Below are 18,601 nucleotides of genomic sequence, written 5' to 3'. Positions count from 1 at the left end.
AGAGGACAGGGGGACCACATAAGAATTTAATTATTTTTACTTCGTTTTTTTACACACTGTATTTTCACTCTCAAAACTGGTATAGGGTAATTTTTGAACGCTTTTTGAGCGTTTTTTAAAATTAAAACTATATCTTTACGACGGACGTTTGATGAGTTAAAGGCCGCATTAACACTTACAGGACACCCTGTATATACACTATACTTGTGTCGTTTTCGATGACAAACAGGCTCTAGCTATAGTTGTTGGACTGTTTATAATAGTGTCATTTTCGATAACAGAAACGAAAGCGTTTAGAAACATGAGAGCCGTGTCTTATAACACTAGTTTGCTTCCACTTTTGGAATTGTATCAGCAAGGAAGCTATGATTAATTTAATTATGATCATCCGATCACCTCGTTTTGAAGATGTAGGATATAACAAAAGCATGCTCTCACACAGTTTCTCAACTGACTATGCAAGTTCTATCGACTACGATTATTGTCAAAAATGACTTTGATGATGGATGGATAGCGATCAATCACAACTTGTGCTCAATCCCAAAAATTATTAGGATCTCACGACAGTTCAGATGTCGGGATTTTTTTTTTAAATTCATGTCTTTATTTAGACATAAAAGGAATTTTCGGGTGACACCATTCAAGTTTCAGTCCGTTATAATCTTTTGTTGAGTTAAGAAATAGTTATGAAATATTTTTCTTTTTCACAAGGAGAATGAAAAATACTTAGAGGAGCTGAAGGTTTTGAGTGAATCCAGGAAAGATTAATCTATAGCCACAAGGGGCAGGATTAACACTTATGAAGGCCCTGAGCACTCAAGTGATTTTTATGCCCTCTTCCCCCGTCTGCTTTACTTTTAAACTTAACGTATGGCCCGGGGCCTCATGACAAGTAGATGTGTTTACAATTTTTGAGAATAAGTATGTCATATATATATATATTACACCAGTATGCAAGGTGTTCTGTTAATGGACCGACAAACTCAGAGGGTTGTTAGTAGACATCAAGAGGAACAAAAATAGTAATGGAACATGGTGTCGCAAACCACGTTGAGAGGGTGAAAATCGCGAAAAACGCATGCAGGTTTCGACGTCACGCTGGAACGAAAAAAAGTACAATAATAATTACAAAAAGATTTATTTGATTAATTATTACAAAAGTTGTTGGAAGTGGCGGCCGCTGACGTCATTGCACAGTCTACAACGACGTAAAAACGATTCCCGGAAGCGCTCGAAGATACCAGGTGTGTTATTTTGATGTCTGCCGCAGCGACGACAATCCGTGCTATGAGATCCTCCGGTGTGTGTCCACAGGCGTCGCATAAACGACATTGCCATCTGCTCGACCGCAAATCAGATGCATATTAGCGTATTCCTCTTTCGTGTTGTCAGCCATCACGATACTCACTGAAACAAACAACTAACTGCTACACGTGCTTACTACCGCAATAGCGCTAATTTACGTCGTCCGCAGCACGTGATCCTACCCCAGCACATGCGTTTCGCGACGCTGCTTACGTCAGATATGGTGAGCGAACCCACGAACGCATTCAGCGATCAATGGACATCCACCTTCCGTCTCCTCTGGACTCAGAGCCTGCATGCGTTTTGCGCGATTTTCACCCTCTCAACGTGGTTTGCGACACCATGTTCCATTGCAGTTTTTGTTCCTCTTGATGCCTACTAACAACCCTCTGAGTTTGTCGGTCCATTAACAGAACACCCTGTATATGTATTCATATATATATATTGGTGTGGGAGAGAGAAGGGGAATTCAGTAGAATCATTTCCCTCGAGGCCTATGATTCCACGGCTCGGGAGTGTCAATTGCCTTGGAGGCCTCATAGCAATTTGATCTGGTTAAAACTTTGGAGAGAGTAAGTATGCAAATTGGTATAAGCAGATATTTATAGCTTGGTAGGGTTGGGGGTTCAGAAAACTTTGTTTTGCCCAGGGACCTATGATGTTGTTGAGACGGCTCTGTGCTTACTTTGTGAAAAATGAGCGAAATTTCAGTACAAAAACTGAGCATTAACGTGAATTCTTGTTCGCAATTCACTTAGTTTCTCTGTTTTTGTGTCACCCTCAGGGCCGCAATTAGAAAAGAAAATTTAATCTGTCATTTGGGGGAATCTGTGTCCATTTTGGTACCCCCTCCCCGTAATTTTTAACCGAAAAATAGTAAACGCAACGCCTCTTCCCTTATTTACAGCCCTGGCCAACTTTTCGATAAAGATCATCAACTGTTCAAGCAAGTGTACTTGAAATTTTAGGATTTTCTACCGGATGGTTGGTGATAGGAAAAAATTTACTTTAAAAAAATGTACTAGTTAATCATTCTTTGTGGTGTCCCTTTTATCCCGAATTCCTGATGCCCTTAGCACGTCATTATTTTGCTTTATAGGTTTATCCGGCCCTGAATAACCAGGTAAGAAGTTTAAGCAGTTTCATCAATATCAAGACCAAAATCAACCGAAAATTAAATAATTCTTTTTCGGTTCATTGTAATCGTTCCCAGAAAAGCCACCAAGAATTGTATTCACGGGTCATCATACTCTGTATGTAAAACTCAAGTTCGCGGTCGCTTTAAGACCAGTCACTTTGGAAGCGTGACGCATAATGTAGTTTACGATCACTGATCATGGTATTGTATTCTCTGTCACCTGTTTGTTGTCGTTTCATTTCTCTCTCCCTCCTAAGTTTAACCTCTGTGTCGAAGGGGTCACCGGAGACAAACCACTTGGAATTCCAAAACGTTGCTCTATCACCGCTGGGGGTTTCTCTGAGGGATACGTTTTTGTTTCTTACATTTCACGTAGAACCCCGAAGTTATCTTGTAAAATGGATCCTACACGCCAGTCCTATTTGGCGCGACAAATGCTTACGGATCAAGCTACTGAAACTTGATCGAAATACAATTGGATCCATCGTCACATACAATTATAAGTAATACGATATTGGCGTTGTTTAACCCAGATCATTTCGATTATCACAGGCATCAATATTGTGACTATGGTGTTTGAATTTTCAAGTTTTTCCAATCTTTATTCCATTGTTGCAAAATATCTCAGAGTAGAGTAGGAGATAGTATAGGGACTAATGGGCCAAGGAAAAATTTCAGTCGAGTTTTTTTTTTTAAGTATTTCTTTCACACCTGAATGACAAAAATCAGACTGCTGTCATCAATCACAAGAAGTGAACCATTCCAGATCATTCGATAAAAAGCAAGACGAAAAATAGTTTTGTACCCCGAAAAGTAAGTTAAATTTTCCAAAAAGAGGAATGACCCCGCAAAAGAAGAGAAAATAACATCAAGTACACAATGATTTTCAGGAAAATGACGAAGATTAAGATTAAGAGTGCAATATTGCATATTGCATATCAAGTTTTTTGTGTGTAGGTTTATTCTTCATTTCCCAAACTTAGACCACCAAACTTGGGGGATAATGAAACAAAGGAATTTATGTATAAAATTGATCATTACTTTGTAAAAGCACCTTAAGTTATTTGTTTTGAATATTTATATAATACAAAATTGTCTAAACATATGTATGCTCGTCAATAAAATTAGAAAGAAATTTAGATTTGTTTATTTCACTTCAAAATAAATAATTCATAAACATTATTTTAAGCTTCAAAACATGTTTGAGTTTTAATATTATCCCCCAGTACACTACCTTAATCAATAGTCAATCAAACTACATTTGTGTATTATATGTGTTTCGTGTTTGTGTATTTTGTTCTATATATTGACAGACATGTACTAGCAGATTTCCTCTTAAGGTATCCGACTACCACTGTCACTTTTCTTTAAAACGGTTCTGGAGTGAACTTTAAATACATTTTTTTGATAGAAAGTGTCTCGAAATGGTGAAAACAGTGACAAATTTTGGTCTATTATATTTTCTATGAAAAAGTCTTTTTTATGTCAAATTTTAGGCAAAATTCATGTGATATTCGAAACACGATTGCAAAAAATTTTATTAATGAAATACTTTGTGATTTTCACAGTGCATTTAGCTAGTAATTTTGCAGGTTATGAACCAAAATTTAAAGGATTTCATGATATGTTCATAAGTTACACCAAAATATATTTAAGTACGTGTGAATTTTTTGAAATTTCATCCCACATTTTGTCTATAAAACACTGTAATTCAAAAAATATATGTGATAGACCTTAGATTTTGGTTCATAACCTCAACAATATATGGCGAAATATCACATTAAAATTTCGTAAGGATGCAATGCATCAATTTTTACAAATCATGTCACAAAGTCAAGTAAAATGTCAAAAAAATAGCGTTCTTCGTAAAACACGTTTAAAGTCTTTATCCGCGTATTACTTGTATGTAAAAACGCAACACTAAAGTGAACGTAACTTTGATTCTAAGCATCATATAAACAAAACAAGGCCCGTTTTGGAATTACAACAAATAGGGCTTTTATAAAAAATGAAAAAAATGAAAATCCATATTTTCTTCCAAAATGACGTTTTCAACGTAGTCGGATACCTTAAGAATTCTTTGTAATCATCAACATAAACGATGTGATGTAATTACGATATTATATTACTTGATATAATATAATAATTACATACTAAAAATAATAATCAAAAACTAAAATTTGATTTGTTCATTTTTTGCTTCACTCTCCCTTATACATTTCTATAAAATAACTAACTTTACAATCACATCTGAGATTCATACAAGTTTTCTCAATAAGAAATGCTTGAAAAGAAAACGCATGTCGCACAGATATAATCATGTCAGCTATAGTGTGGTATGATGACTCCATCCTGTCTCCACACACACTCTTCTCCATTATCATCCATTTTTTTTTGTTGTTTTCACGACTATCACTTTCCAATATAATCTCGCTGAAAACCAGTGTTTTGCATTCACGTTTCAAAACAGTCCAACTAAAAATGCCAAATGACTGACAGGAATTGGTCGATAGCATTTTTTGTGATAAGTGACCACAACACGTGCCTTGTCGGGGATGTCAAAACAGGTTGAAGTTCGCATATATATGTGTATATTTTATACACACACATACACAAAAACCAGACTGATGGATCACCGACTAGACCAGAGGAACATTTCAAGAGAAACGAGTCGATTGGAAAACACCCATCCATATGGAATTCTTTTAAATGATTCCACTTCAGAAATAAGAACGATTTCTACGTCTGGGCTTCATATTTTCATTTTTCTATTTTTATGAATAATTTACACAAGAAGATTTCCTTATATATTATTATTATTATTTATTTATTTTTTATAGAAATTCTTCAATTTCATGTTCTATCTCATTAGAATTGAAATGGAAAAGAGAAAGAACATCGCAGACATAACCGGATGCCAAGAAGCTAGTATTTACGCCATACCACGGGACTACGTAAGTAATAATTATTATGGACTAGAAGTGTAGAGGACTCTCATATTGTGGTGACTGGTCTAAAGGAATGTACTGTTCGTAGGAATTCGGATATATATATATATATATATGAATAAATTGTTTTTGATATGCGTAACTATTTCTCGGGTGTGGGGAATTTATGGGCATGTTTTTTTTTTTCTTGACGTGTTTGTCTCGCCAATGAATTATTTGGCAGCTTGTGTGTCAAAAAAATAAGTAAAGAATATTTATTGGCTTTAATTCCGGTTAATTTTGTTTTTTTTAACACTTGTAATGATCGTGATTTCTTACTCGATCTGCACGTACAAGTGAAGTCAATACATGACTTATACGTAAATAGAAATCGGCTTCTTATGAATTCACGAATAAAAATGTGTTTTGAATTTTAATTTTTTGAAAAACATGGGTGTGGACACAGTTTTATAACCGGAATTTTATTTCAGAAATGTCACGTGGGAATCACTGAACTGGTTTTATGGAGACTTCGCGTACAGTTTTGCTTGTCTTCTCCGTCGTAATGAGTTTTTATTTATGCAGTATGTAAAATTTGGCTGTAATTATTCAGGTTAGGCATGGATGTATAGTCAAACTCGGTCATAACGACATCGACAATTCCGAGAAATTTTGTCGTTGTACCCGAGGTGCCATTACAACCGAACTTGACATTTTTGGCGAGAAAAATGATGGAATGCGACCAAATACTGCGTATGAAGTTATTTTATTTCAGTCCTTTAGATCAGTGGTTCTCAACCTCTTCAAGCCCGCGGCCCGGTTTCATTCATTTTTGTGTCAAAGGTTCGGTCAAACACGACCAACAGAAAATGAATAAGGAAAAATGAAACGGCTAATCACTCGCGTCCCGGTATGAATGATATTGGGGCCCAGTACCGGGCCGCGGCCCGGCGGTTGACAAACACGGCTTTAGATGACTATATTTGATCGAAATTTTGGGATAAAATAAATACGTTACATTGCCAATTTTCTTGCCAAAAATGAAGCCAGTTATCAACGAAAATGCCAAGTACATGAGTAATGATTATTATAGACTAGAAATGTGTAGACTGTAGAGGACTCATATTCTGGGGGCTGGTCCAATGTGGAATGCACTGCTCCTAGAAATTGGGATATATATATGTTATTGCTAATGTGCTCAAAATCGGCCTGTTCGCGGTCCGGCCCAATTGACCCGGTCAATGTCCGAATTTCGGACTTTCGCTGAGCGTTGGCCGGGCTCTGGCTGGCCCCTATATATATCGATCCCTATACTGTATATCCCTATATATCGATATTCCGATTCCTTTAATCACTAGGGTTGTCACAGCTAACCATAATTATAAATGGCCTTAATTACCACAAAAAATACGCCTACGTGGCGATGACTCAAAATCATAGGATTCGGCAAAAAGGAATATATAGGGATCGATATATTGGGGCAGGCAAAAGTCCAGTGAAAGCCCGAAATTAGGACATTGGCCGGGTCAACTGAGCCGGTCAGTTTCGGGCTTTGGCAGTAACATATATTAAATAAATTGTTTTTTTTAATACGCCACTATTTCTCGGGCGTATTCTATACATAGGCATATTTTGTTCTTGACGTGTTTGTCTCGCCGATGAATTATTTGGCAGAGCTTGTGTCAAGAAAATAAATAAAAGTTATTTATTGATTTTAATTCCGTATCAATTTTTTTGAACACTCGTTGTTGCAATGATCATAACTGCTTACTCGACCTGCACGTACGAGCGAAGTCAATATATGTGATTTATACTTAAATAGAAATTTATTTTTATGCATTCACACGAATAAGAGATGTGTTTTGGAATTTGAATTTTTTGAACAGTATGGGTGTGTGGACAGCATAGGCGTACGCAGAATTTTCTCAGGGCTCATTAAAACATTATTCCTTTTGGGAATCAGCCCGAATCATCAGTTATTGACGTTACAGCATAGGTCGTTACATCCGGGTTTGACTTTAACTCGCTCGGTTTGAATGAATGAATGTAGCTCGCGCATCTTGAAGCAAATTTCACAGATTTCCCATTAATTCGTTCCAAAATGCTAATATTCCTATAAACATTAATTAGCATGAAGATGTCAAACTCCCTCTAGACCACGGCACTTCAGCCTGGAATACTGAATCTCTGAATGTATCTTTCCCAATCGCATTATAACTTAATGTATCAATGGTGGCTTGTGGCCATTCAGCGAACTTAAAAAAAAAAATATCTAAAAACGCAGCTGAAACAGTAAAAAAAGTGACTATCAGTAAAAACCATCTAGTAACTTGATTTCACTCGAAACTTTAGTGCATGCGTGACAGAAATATATACATAAAAAAACAACTCTCTTTACAGAAAAAGTGGTTTTTTATGTGTCTCTTCATTACCTTCGATATAATCTATTATTTATAAGTACTGAATACATATATAAGACGCTGTTTTAATGATGCGAATGATATATTTGATGTGTTGCAAGTAATTCGAGGACTTTTTACACTATTTTCATTGGAAAGTTTATGGATAAGAAGCATTTAAAGCTGCACGTATATACAGTGGCAGTGGAATTGTCGAGTTCCACTAAGCAGTGGATGATGGACAATAAACCAACAAAAATGTACAATTTATGGATTTTTTTAAGGTTTAAATTTTCACGAGTTGCCACCGTATAAGTGAAACTAAGATATAGGCTATTCGCGTAATAGCTTTGTTAAATAATGAAAATTTTCCGAAGAATATACTCATTTATTTGATTCCGAAATAAAGTATAATAGTACTTTGACTATATCTTTAATGGTATTTTCTTACGTGACTTTTGAGAAAATGACCGTAATCAAGCTCAACAAATAAAAAGCATTTTTAAAGCTCGATAAATTTGGTGATGCTATCACGACTTTCAAATGATAAAATTTCACGATGGATTAGAATTAAAACAAATAGTGTTTTGATGGCATTAAATTTATAATCATAGTATTTTTTCGTAATTTTCTTGGATATAATTATTGAAAAAAATCAAATTAATAGTGATCAATACCTAAAATCAGACGGACATTAATTAATTTCTATCACCCTATTTACTTGTTCTCTGATGTCTATTTAGGATGATATATTTCCATTTAAGTACTGGTAATTAATATACAAATACAAGGCCGTAACAGGTAAAATTCCCAACAAAGTGGCTGAAAAGAAGATACCCATAACAAATATGGATGTCATAAATTTCTAAAATACAGCAACCCAATGATAAGTGCAATTATAAAAAATAACTACATGATAAAAAATAATACACTGCCTATAAAAAATAATTATGGTTGTCTTATCTAAGTATGGATAGCTTCTTTTGATTTACCCCAATATGTTTATCGTATTTATTTTTAAACGTGTTTAATTGGTTAAAATTCACTACCCCGAGGGTAAGCTATTCCATTTATTCACAACCCTATTAGAGAAAAATTCTCTGCGATACCACAACCGGGAGTATTCCTTACCAATCGATATTGGTGTCCTCTTGTCGAAGCAGCCGATTGACGATATTAATAACTCATGGTACATTTTATCCATCCCGTTGAAAATTTTAAACACTTCAATGATATCCCTGTGCTCTAGCCCCATATGCCATAAAGAGCACGCGTAGGCGTAGCTCTTCTCTGAACCCCTTCAACCATGTCTATGTCCACGTCTGTATAGATAAGGTCTCCAACTCCAAACCCTTAAACATATCCCAGTCCAGGATGAACTAAGATCCGGAAAAAGTGAAAGAATAACTTTAGGAGAACGCGAAGACACCTTCTTAAGAATGAAATCGACCATTCGGTTCGATTTTTTTGACCACCGTTGAACAGTGTTCAGAAAACCTAAGCAGCTCGTCAATAAAAATACCCAGATCGGCTATTCTAGCTGCATTCGGAAAAATAACACCATACTAGTATAACAATGTATAGTATTTCAGCCTATATGAAGCTATTAAAAGCTGACTATAAGCTAAGTAGAAATAGGAAATTTTCCGACCTTTAAACATGAATTACAATCAATACATTGCAGTCACATGTTACTGCACTGAAACATTGGGCAGTTGAATGTGTTTAACAGCTAAACACTTTGCACAAAAGAGTATAAATTATTTTTCAAAGTCATCACTTATATTAAAATTGTGCAATTTGAATAATATTTATTCAGGAATCCTCACAGACTAGAGGTTTTTAGCCACATAATATATTTTCTATAGCTCTGACTGTGTAAAAATTCTTCTTTTTTTTTATTTACTAAGAAGTTATCTAAATTTTTCTAAATGAGACAGCAAGTAAGTGCAAAGTGTAGCGAATCTGTGATGAGTGGCAACATGTTTCAAGTTGCAATTTTTATGCAGCTTTTGTGTTGTTTGACATTGGTGTTAGGTCAAGCGTTATCCTGCAGCAAAGTCGATCAGAGTTGATCGATCGACCAATTTTGGACGTTCTATGGCGTATTTTTGCTTCATTTTGTCCAGTGTTAAAGACAGTAAACAACAAACTCTACAAGATTCGTGAAGGGGTTATTTCAAGCCTCGTGTGATGAGAACTGCGTTCTGGGAAATGCTTTTTGCTGGCTCAGTCAAGTCTAACCGCTGATGTTTATGGTTGTCGCTCAGAATCCAGCCCTCACGACAAGTTACATTAACTTTTTTTCTTTTTGGTAACAAAAGAGTCAAGAGAAAACTGTTTTGTCTCATTGCCATTCAATTTTTAAATTTTGCGGTGCCAATACATACAGTTTTGGTCGAAGATCTCAGGGACGTCGAATATAATGCAGTAGCTCTTTTAAAACCGGAATTAAAGTATTACTATGATTTCAAGTTCTCCATTATCAACATTATGATCGTCAAATTCATTTTGAAGGTCAGTTTTTTTTCTCGAACTACATTCACACGGTTTTTTAGCATCTGTAAATTAAGTGATAAGTTCTGTAGGTTATGTATGCAACGATGTTGGACGAGTAATTGATTACTGAAATCCATAGTCTGAGGATGAGTTTGTGGTGAAAGTGAAACTTAGTACATTGAAAGTTCTCTATAACGAGTACGGCTTATAACGATAATATGGCTATAACAAGGGATTTTCAAATGATTGCCAAATTGCTAATGTTAAAGATACAAAAAATATTCGCTTATAGCGAGTTGAAAATTGGAAAGCATTTGCTATAACGTCAAAAGAATTCTTAAGAATGCTAGTTTTCTCTTCTTGCTCTTCAAAAATTAAACATGATTATTCTTATCATGACACATGTTCCTCGTAAAATTTTAATCTGAATTTACTTCTAACAAAGAATGGGCACAGAAAACTCTAATTGTTTTAATCCTTTTTTTTCCTATATTTGGGCTTCCCCACTATACACATGGGTTATGTGATGATTTTAAGCAACTTTTGTCTCTTCCAGTGACTAAGAGACCAGAACTTGCAATTTAAAGTCGTTTCTCAATGACTGGAAAACTTTCCGATTAACGAGAAAATGTTGACGAGTCCATACAGTAAAAAATGAAAATTAAGAGTGATAAAATAATTGAGACTGATAGATAAAGATTTAATAATCATGTCTTAGAGCAGTGATTCCCAACGTGGGCGTTAACGCCCCCTGGAGGGCGATGGAATATTCCAGGAAGGATGTAGAAGACACGGATATAACATGGGATCCTATGGGTTAGATTGCGTTGGGGGCGATGGGACAAAAAATGTTGGGAGACACTGCCTTAGAGAATTAACCAAAGAACACTTGTGAGACAAAAAAAATTTCATGACTAAAGTTCTACTCATTCGTTAATATTAAAACGAAATGATCTAAAAGACGTTTTAACATATATAAAGCAGCAATGTTTTACAATTTTATAACCTCACACAGCAAAAAATGAGAATTTGCTTATAGCGAGAAATCCATTAGAACGATAATTTTCCTCGTGATTGGGAACTGCCGTTATAACGAACTTCTACTGTATTTAACAGAAGAAACCTAAATTTTTCGGCTTCTCTGTTCGTAAAAATTGAGAACTAAACCGTAGCTGTTTTTACGAGACTGTTTTATGAAACGAGTTTTTAGTACTAAAGATGAAATCTAATAAAAAAATTGACTAACGTAATGTTACGGAGGAAAACGCAAAGCCAGTTCAGACATTTCCCACAGAAATTATAAATCCTAATTTTTTGTAAATCTCATTTCTATCTCAAGAAAAACGATCAATCCAAGTTAACGTGTATAAGAAAATACGTATTATTTCGTATACAATATTATCTTCGATCTAGATAACGTAAATGCATGTTTTGCTAGTACAGTGACCCTATCAAAATGTCTTGTATATGCTCATACACACGCCCACTCATACAATGCGTAATATATTTTGATGTATGCTTCTATTCCGTAACAATATGCATTATGTTTGAGTGGGAGACTTTGAAACCTACAAGCTTTGACCTTGTGGCGATTCCTTGAAGAGATAATTTTTTATATTTATGGATTAAAGTTTTTGTGGTCGTTTTTTACTTGTAAAATACATAGACGTATAAATTCACGAAAAAAAAAAATTATTAGAGAGAAAAATCGAATAGTTTTATAATTTTTTCCGGCTATAACCATCTTTTGAATCATAAATGAACTATTGATTGAACGTTTGAAGACATGGGAGTTGCAATGTTGATCGAGTTGCTTTAAGGGGTTTCATACCTTTTAACACGGTGAAAAACTATGCTCTAGTATGTGGTGGCCGCTGTGGTGGTCGAGTGGTTATAGTGACGGACTCGCGATGCCAGGATCCGGGTTCGAACCCCACAGTGGTGGTCGGCTGAAATTGGTTTTCTGTGGTTCCCAACTTTAAGGCGCAAATGTGAGCCGATCTCCCCGTTAAAAAGTCTCGCCACAGAGAGCAACAGTCTTACAACGATAAATCATTCAATCATAACACTTCCCTCATAGTTAGAAAAACTGGTGGCAGATGGCAGCACTACACATAACAAGCATTACAGAGAAACAAAAAACTTCACGTCAGGTTTCACTACACGTACACGCACATTCCCGCATGTACCGATTCGTTGGGGGGGGGGGGTGTTGTAGTAGTATTAGGTAGGGCCTCCAAAGGATGGCTCGGGGATCCATGATGCTCTTAAGTCAGCCACCTCGTTGGGCAATTTGCCTGTTGTGGCGTTGTATTTGTATTGTATTGTATTAGTATACAAATATCATTAAAAATACTAAACAATTGATTTATTTTTCCAATTTTTTACACATATTTCCGATTGTATGCTATCATATATGTCAGTATAAAGTTTTACGTATCTCTAATATTTAAAGGTTTTAGAAATTTTCAAATTAATGCATTAAAAATAGCTTGCACGCATGATACAATAGCATTACATGAATGTAATTGAATAAAAATGGATACAAAATATAAAGGAAACTGTTCAGTTCATGAAATGAAGGAAAATATTCAGATAATTAAACTTCAAATTTTAAACTTTGAAATTCAAGTTAATTTAAATTTAAAATTTAATTTTAAATAAGATTGAGTCAATGAAAAAATTTCTATTTTTTGTTTTATTTCACGAACTTAACAGTGTCTTTTATATATTTTGAATCAATTTTTTATTCAATTAAATTGATGTCATGCTATTTTATCATGCGCGGAAGCAATTTTTAATGATTTTTTTTCGAAAATATGCAAAAAATTAAGTATTAGAGATATATAAAACTTTATACTGACATAAGATAGTATATATAATCAAAAATACTGTATATATGTAAAAAATTTGAAATAAATCAATGGTTAAGTAGTACCTTTAATGATATTTCTATTAGATCATAGTTTTTAACGGTGTTAAACGGTATGAGACCCTTTTAAAGTTGATGCAGACAAAGAAATCTATCGAAGGATAAGATACTTATATATAGTAACCAGTTTGAGGAGGACACAACTTTCTTTGTTCGTTGAGTTGTGATAACATCGCACAATTGAACAACTACAATTATTGAAATTTGCATAAAAAACAACTGAAATCGTGAGCTAAACAACTAGGAAAATTTTTGCCATTAAAATTTCGATAATGTAACTTAGTTTACTTTAGAACTAGATGAGCATTATTTCCAACTGAAGATCTAGTCGGAAAAACTAATGCTGAGACCAGGATTTCCGCTGTCGATCGCCGTTGTGCTAAATCAGGACGAAATGTTACATCTGGCGGATCAAATAAATGATCATGTTAGCCAAATACGGAGTGTCTACTCGCTTTTTGCCAAACAGCTGGTCGCTTAGACGAAGGCCGGGCTTACACTATAAAAGTTTGACAAATGTCCTTTTATAAAACTTGAAAAATGCTACCAATAAGATCATCGGTTGCATTTTCTAGAATGTAACCAATAATATTATTGGTGACATTTTTTAAGTTTTATAAAAGTACTTTTATCAAACTTTTATAGTGTAATCCAGGCCTAAGGTTATTAGTTACGTTCGCTCAAATATATCCGACACGCTTATTGGTTGTATTTTTCAAGTTTTATAAAATAGGATTTATAAAACTTTTATAGTATAATCTCGGCCTTGCTTCTTCTCTGATTTAGCTATAAATATTTTTTTTCTGACTGCCTAAGTTAATACAATTCATAGCAGAACTTGATAGCAAATGGAATTTGCAGGCACTTTTTAATCAAATTTGAAGAATGAATGATAATGGACGTGACTTCAGGTATGGAGCTAATATGAAGCTCAACACTAGCTCCATGGATTCCAGACAAGTCGATAGATTTTACCTTTTAACAGATATGAATCGATTTTCATCGACATGAATTTGAATACCCGTATATTACTATTATTTTGCAGCATTTATATATTGCAATTTTTTTTTTTCCAATTCAAATGAGGTTTAACACCGCAGCAGTGTTTCTCAAAGTGTGCGTCGCGGCGAGCTGAAGATGTTCATTTGTGAGCCTATCGACGCTTAGAAAAGTGGTTGTTTTATAAGTATTATCTACTAAAAAATTTCCGGGGGAGGGAGCACGGGAGGATCATGAATTGAGCAAAGGAGCCGCGGGTGACAAGAGTTTGAGAACCACTGATCTAAGGAATTCCAAGCTTACATTGCTTTTCAAAGGCATTTCACGAGGTTTCATGTACAAACAATTTTTCGGTTTCTCATAATATCGTAAATATCTATACTATCCACACGACACAGGGCCGCAACTAGCGAAAAAAGTTTACTCTGTCACTTGGGGCTAGTGTTCATCTTGTCGCCTTCCTCCCCGTAATTTCGAAGGGAAAAGCTGTAAATTCTGCGCCGTTCCTGATCCAGCACCCAGGGCCGTCTTAAGAGCATCATGGGCCCCCGGACCAAGTGGTTTTTCTGAGGCCCTACCTTGGATATTATAGAAAATTTCAACCGTATCTCATTTTTTTGTGAGGCCCCTCTTCTCCTGAGGCCCCGGGCCGTGCCCAGGTGGACCCATGCTTTAAGACGGCACTGCCAGCACCCCGGGGCATCAGGCCCCCCTGCCCTCCCCTAGTTTCTGTTATTGCACGACATGTTATGAGAATAAATCCTGATGTGTGTGTTTGAGTTGAAAGCCTAATAAATCTATCACGCAGAAATAAAACTTGATGAGATTGCTATTATACTTTCGAAATAGGATAGACACCATGTTTTTCAAAAAAGATAAAAATAGGCCTTTTACATATTTCTTACAGCTTCAAAACTGACATTACAATTGATCGACTATAATAACATTTCATATTAAAAAAAATCAAAATTATTTATTCATAAATTTCATTACAAGAAATCTTAAAAAATTATATTCATAAACCCTTTACATGTATATATAAAAGATAAAATATGGGCACCACCCCCCTATTATTATGATTTTTTTAGGCCGCAGGGAAGAGTATAAGGTTATAAAAGACGTATATGATGCCAACGTATACGGTAAATATAGGCAATTAAATGAGAAAGAAACTGGCAGATATTTATCATTGTCAACAAATAACCACCCTCAAATTTTAACTTATCTTTTACTATAATAGTAATAATAATGATAAATACACGCAACCATAGGGTAATCACCCGTTGTTAACGGGCATAAGATAGCCTCTTAGATGTCAGGCGCATGATGTACTGCATGTAGACGTCATGCAACCCAACTGTAAAACGAGTTCATTCTAGGCCAGAGTGGCCCATGCATTCTCACAGCGAGATAAGCCTTATATTTACACACACACCCGTATAAAGTTGGTAATCTCATGCAGCGTGGGTTATTTCTGATTAAGGCCTGTGGAGTGACGTGACATTCAAGAAATAGTAGAGATACCTCTCGTAGAAAATAATAATAATAGTACCGAAAATAGTTGCCATTTTTTATCTGTTTTATTCGAAAAACCCTATCTGTAACTGGTCATTTTCAAAGAGTATATGTTATGTACTTCTTTGCCACCTCCCTTTACTCTATCAATCTCTATCTTTAAAAAAGAAAAAAATAAGAACTAAATTACACTTATTATGAAATTTAGGGGTTATAAAAGGTGAACACTGATCGTCTATGACGTCTCCAACGGCAATGAATTCTTAAATAAAAGATTCCGTACATTGAAAATAAATTTTTCATATCATACGGGATGGGCATATTTCATATAAGAAAAGGAAGTAGCTTCTATGTGAGTCTTCCAGTTGCAAAACTCGTTAAGCGCCAACCAGATTTTTTTTACAGAAAGTGAAGAAGAAACTTCTGTAGAGTGTATTTTTCGAGCTGACTGCTTGAAATTTAAAATTTTAACGGCATGAAATTAACATTTTAACAAGCGTCAGCTCGAAAAATACTACGCTCTACAGAAGATTATTTTTCACTTTCTGTAAAAAAATCTGATTGGCGCTTAACGAGTTTTGCAACTTGACGACTCATGTTCTCGAAGTTTGAAACTTGTAGCATATTGATGTGATGACGCCAGAAGATTCTAAAAAGGTTGCCGACTTTGGCGATTGATTACAGTTTTCCGAAAAATACGGAACTGAAGCGAGTAGCATACAACGTAATTGCGCCAAGACCTTTCAAAAATATTGTTTTATTCGCCGAATGATGTGATCGTTTTTCAAAAAATTTGACCAGCACGTAGTTTACGTAGTCATTGCGCCAAAAGTAGCCCGAAAGATCGCTTTATTTGGCGATTGTTCATCGTCTTTCGAAAAACATGGAAAAAGAAGCGTGTTGCGTACGGCGTAATCATACCAAACGCTGCCAGAAAGATTGCAATAATTTGGCGATTAATGATCGTTTTTCGTAAAATATGAAGTTGAAGCGTGTATTTTAGGCTTAATGACATCAAAAGTTTCCAAAAATTGCTAAACTTGGAGATTGATCGCTGTTTCTCGAAAAAATTAGAGTTAAAGCGAGCGTAGTGTACGTCGTCATTACACCAGAAGTTGCCAAAAAATTGCTTTATTTGTCTATTGATAATCGTTTTCACAGTAGATATGAAGCTAAAACGTGTACTACATAGCGTAATTGCGCCAAAAGTTCCCAAAAAATTGATAATTTGGTAATTGATCACAGTTTTTCGAAAAATGCAAAAAGTTCAATACATGTATCATATAGCGTAATCGCGTCGAGAGCATAAACTTTTGCCAACATTTGCCCCCATGGTAACCTATGGAAATATTAAGTTTGAATCCTCTTCCCCCCCCCCCCCAACAATTCTGAGCCCTCCCAATATTTCCAATACCTTTATGCCTATGATCGAGAGTTGTTAAAAACACAGTATTGCTTTATTAGGCAAAGGATCGTTTTTCGGAAAATATGAACTTGAAGCGTGTACTAGATGGCGTAATTCCGCTTGGCAGTCGAGTGGTTATTGAGCTAGTCTCTTACTGTACAGGTCTGGGTTCGGGAATGGATGTCTAATAACAAATCCCTGGACTGATCATGTGAGGATCATTTTTATATTTAATTACACCAAAAGTTACCAAAAAAAAGAAAAAAGAATTTCTTGATTTTTTTGGGGAATTGATATTATATAATCGTTTTTCACGAAATGCAGTGAAACTTTTTGTGAAATTTAAGTGAAATTTACAGTGAAATTTGCGAGCATAATTCATTCCGTTAATGAGCTCGTAATCCGAAACAAACACACACACACAGAGCCCTGGGTGGAAAAAATTCAGGGAAGCATCAATCTTAGGTGGAAACAAAGAAAACCATCATAAAATTGTCGAATTTTGAAGTTGCGGGGGCGGCAAAATCATGTTTACCCCTGACGGCAAAAATCCTAGTTACGGCCCTGACTGGTATCCGACCCTGACTGACCCCAGCCCACGAGGGAAGACGCGTGGTCCAGGACCTAGCCTGGCCCCGGCGGAGGGCTCACCCGAGCCAACAAGCCAACGAGTGAAGACGCGTGGTCCAGGACCTGGCGCTTGGCCGCAGAGAACAACAAAGGACTCAAGCTCAATAGAGCTACAAAGACATCAGAAGAGCTCATCGAAATAAATTGTATAATAGAAATATTTAAATCTGTATATACTTTTTTTTTGTAATAATGTGTTTTTTATATTCATGTATTTTTAAGGCATAATAAAGCACGACACCTCCCAGCCCCCTCATGCGGGGCAATGGCTAAAATTAACAATGGTCGATAGAGCCTGGGCGGTGCACGGTATGAAATGAAATGACTGGTATATCGAATCCAAACTTCGCTGTAGGAAATACTGTAATGTAAATTCAAATGAGTCGCTACCACGACCGTCTCTCTCTTGCTACCCACGATCCCTTTTCAAATAAAAAAGTGCAGGTTGATTTACTTTTAACTGTTGCATTTTTACTTATTTTACATCGAAGGCTCGAGTATTTCGGGTATGATGATATAGAAGAGCAAGGAGAGTAACACTTCGAAATCCCCACTTGTATTAACACCCAGCAAGAGGGCGAGACAGTCTTTCATGGGAATGTGCCATGAATACTAATGCGATAGTCAGTTGTTGCCTTAAAGACTGGGCCCCAATCAAACAAGGTCCTCTAAATTATTGAACGCGGTTTCATTAATACATGCGCGCATACGATGCAATTTCGAAGTTTGTCTTTCATTGAAATAATTAACATGTGAGCCCAAGCGCGGATCCAGGAAGAAGTGACGGGAGGGGAGAATTATGTAAATTCATGTGTCGTCCCGTACTCTCAGTACTCAGTCTCTAAAGGGACA

At 35.7% G+C, this 18,601-nt stretch overlaps 1 protein-coding gene across 1 annotated transcript in view; it reads left to right on the top strand.

Moving 5' to 3' along the window:
- Nucleotides 1-5,376: 5,376 nt before the first annotated feature.
- LOC149073484 (uncharacterized) overlaps nt 5,377-18,601 on the top strand; it is a 90,730-nt gene continuing 77,505 nt past the window's right edge. The window contains exon 1 of the mRNA XM_089246486.1: nt 5,377-5,397. The gene's annotated coding sequence lies outside the window, so the exon portion shown is untranslated. The remainder of the gene's footprint in view (nt 5,398-18,601) is intronic.

This window comes from Pholcus phalangioides, unplaced genomic scaffold (genome assembly GCF_987345545.1).
Source record: "Pholcus phalangioides strain wild (caught in Gottingen) unplaced genomic scaffold, Ppha-v1.0 ptg000017l_1, whole genome shotgun sequence".
Classification (NCBI taxonomy): Eukaryota; Metazoa; Arthropoda; class Arachnida; order Araneae; family Pholcidae; genus Pholcus; species Pholcus phalangioides.
Note: the sequence above shows the minus strand (reverse complement) of the source record. Positions and strands in the feature narration are given on the sequence as shown.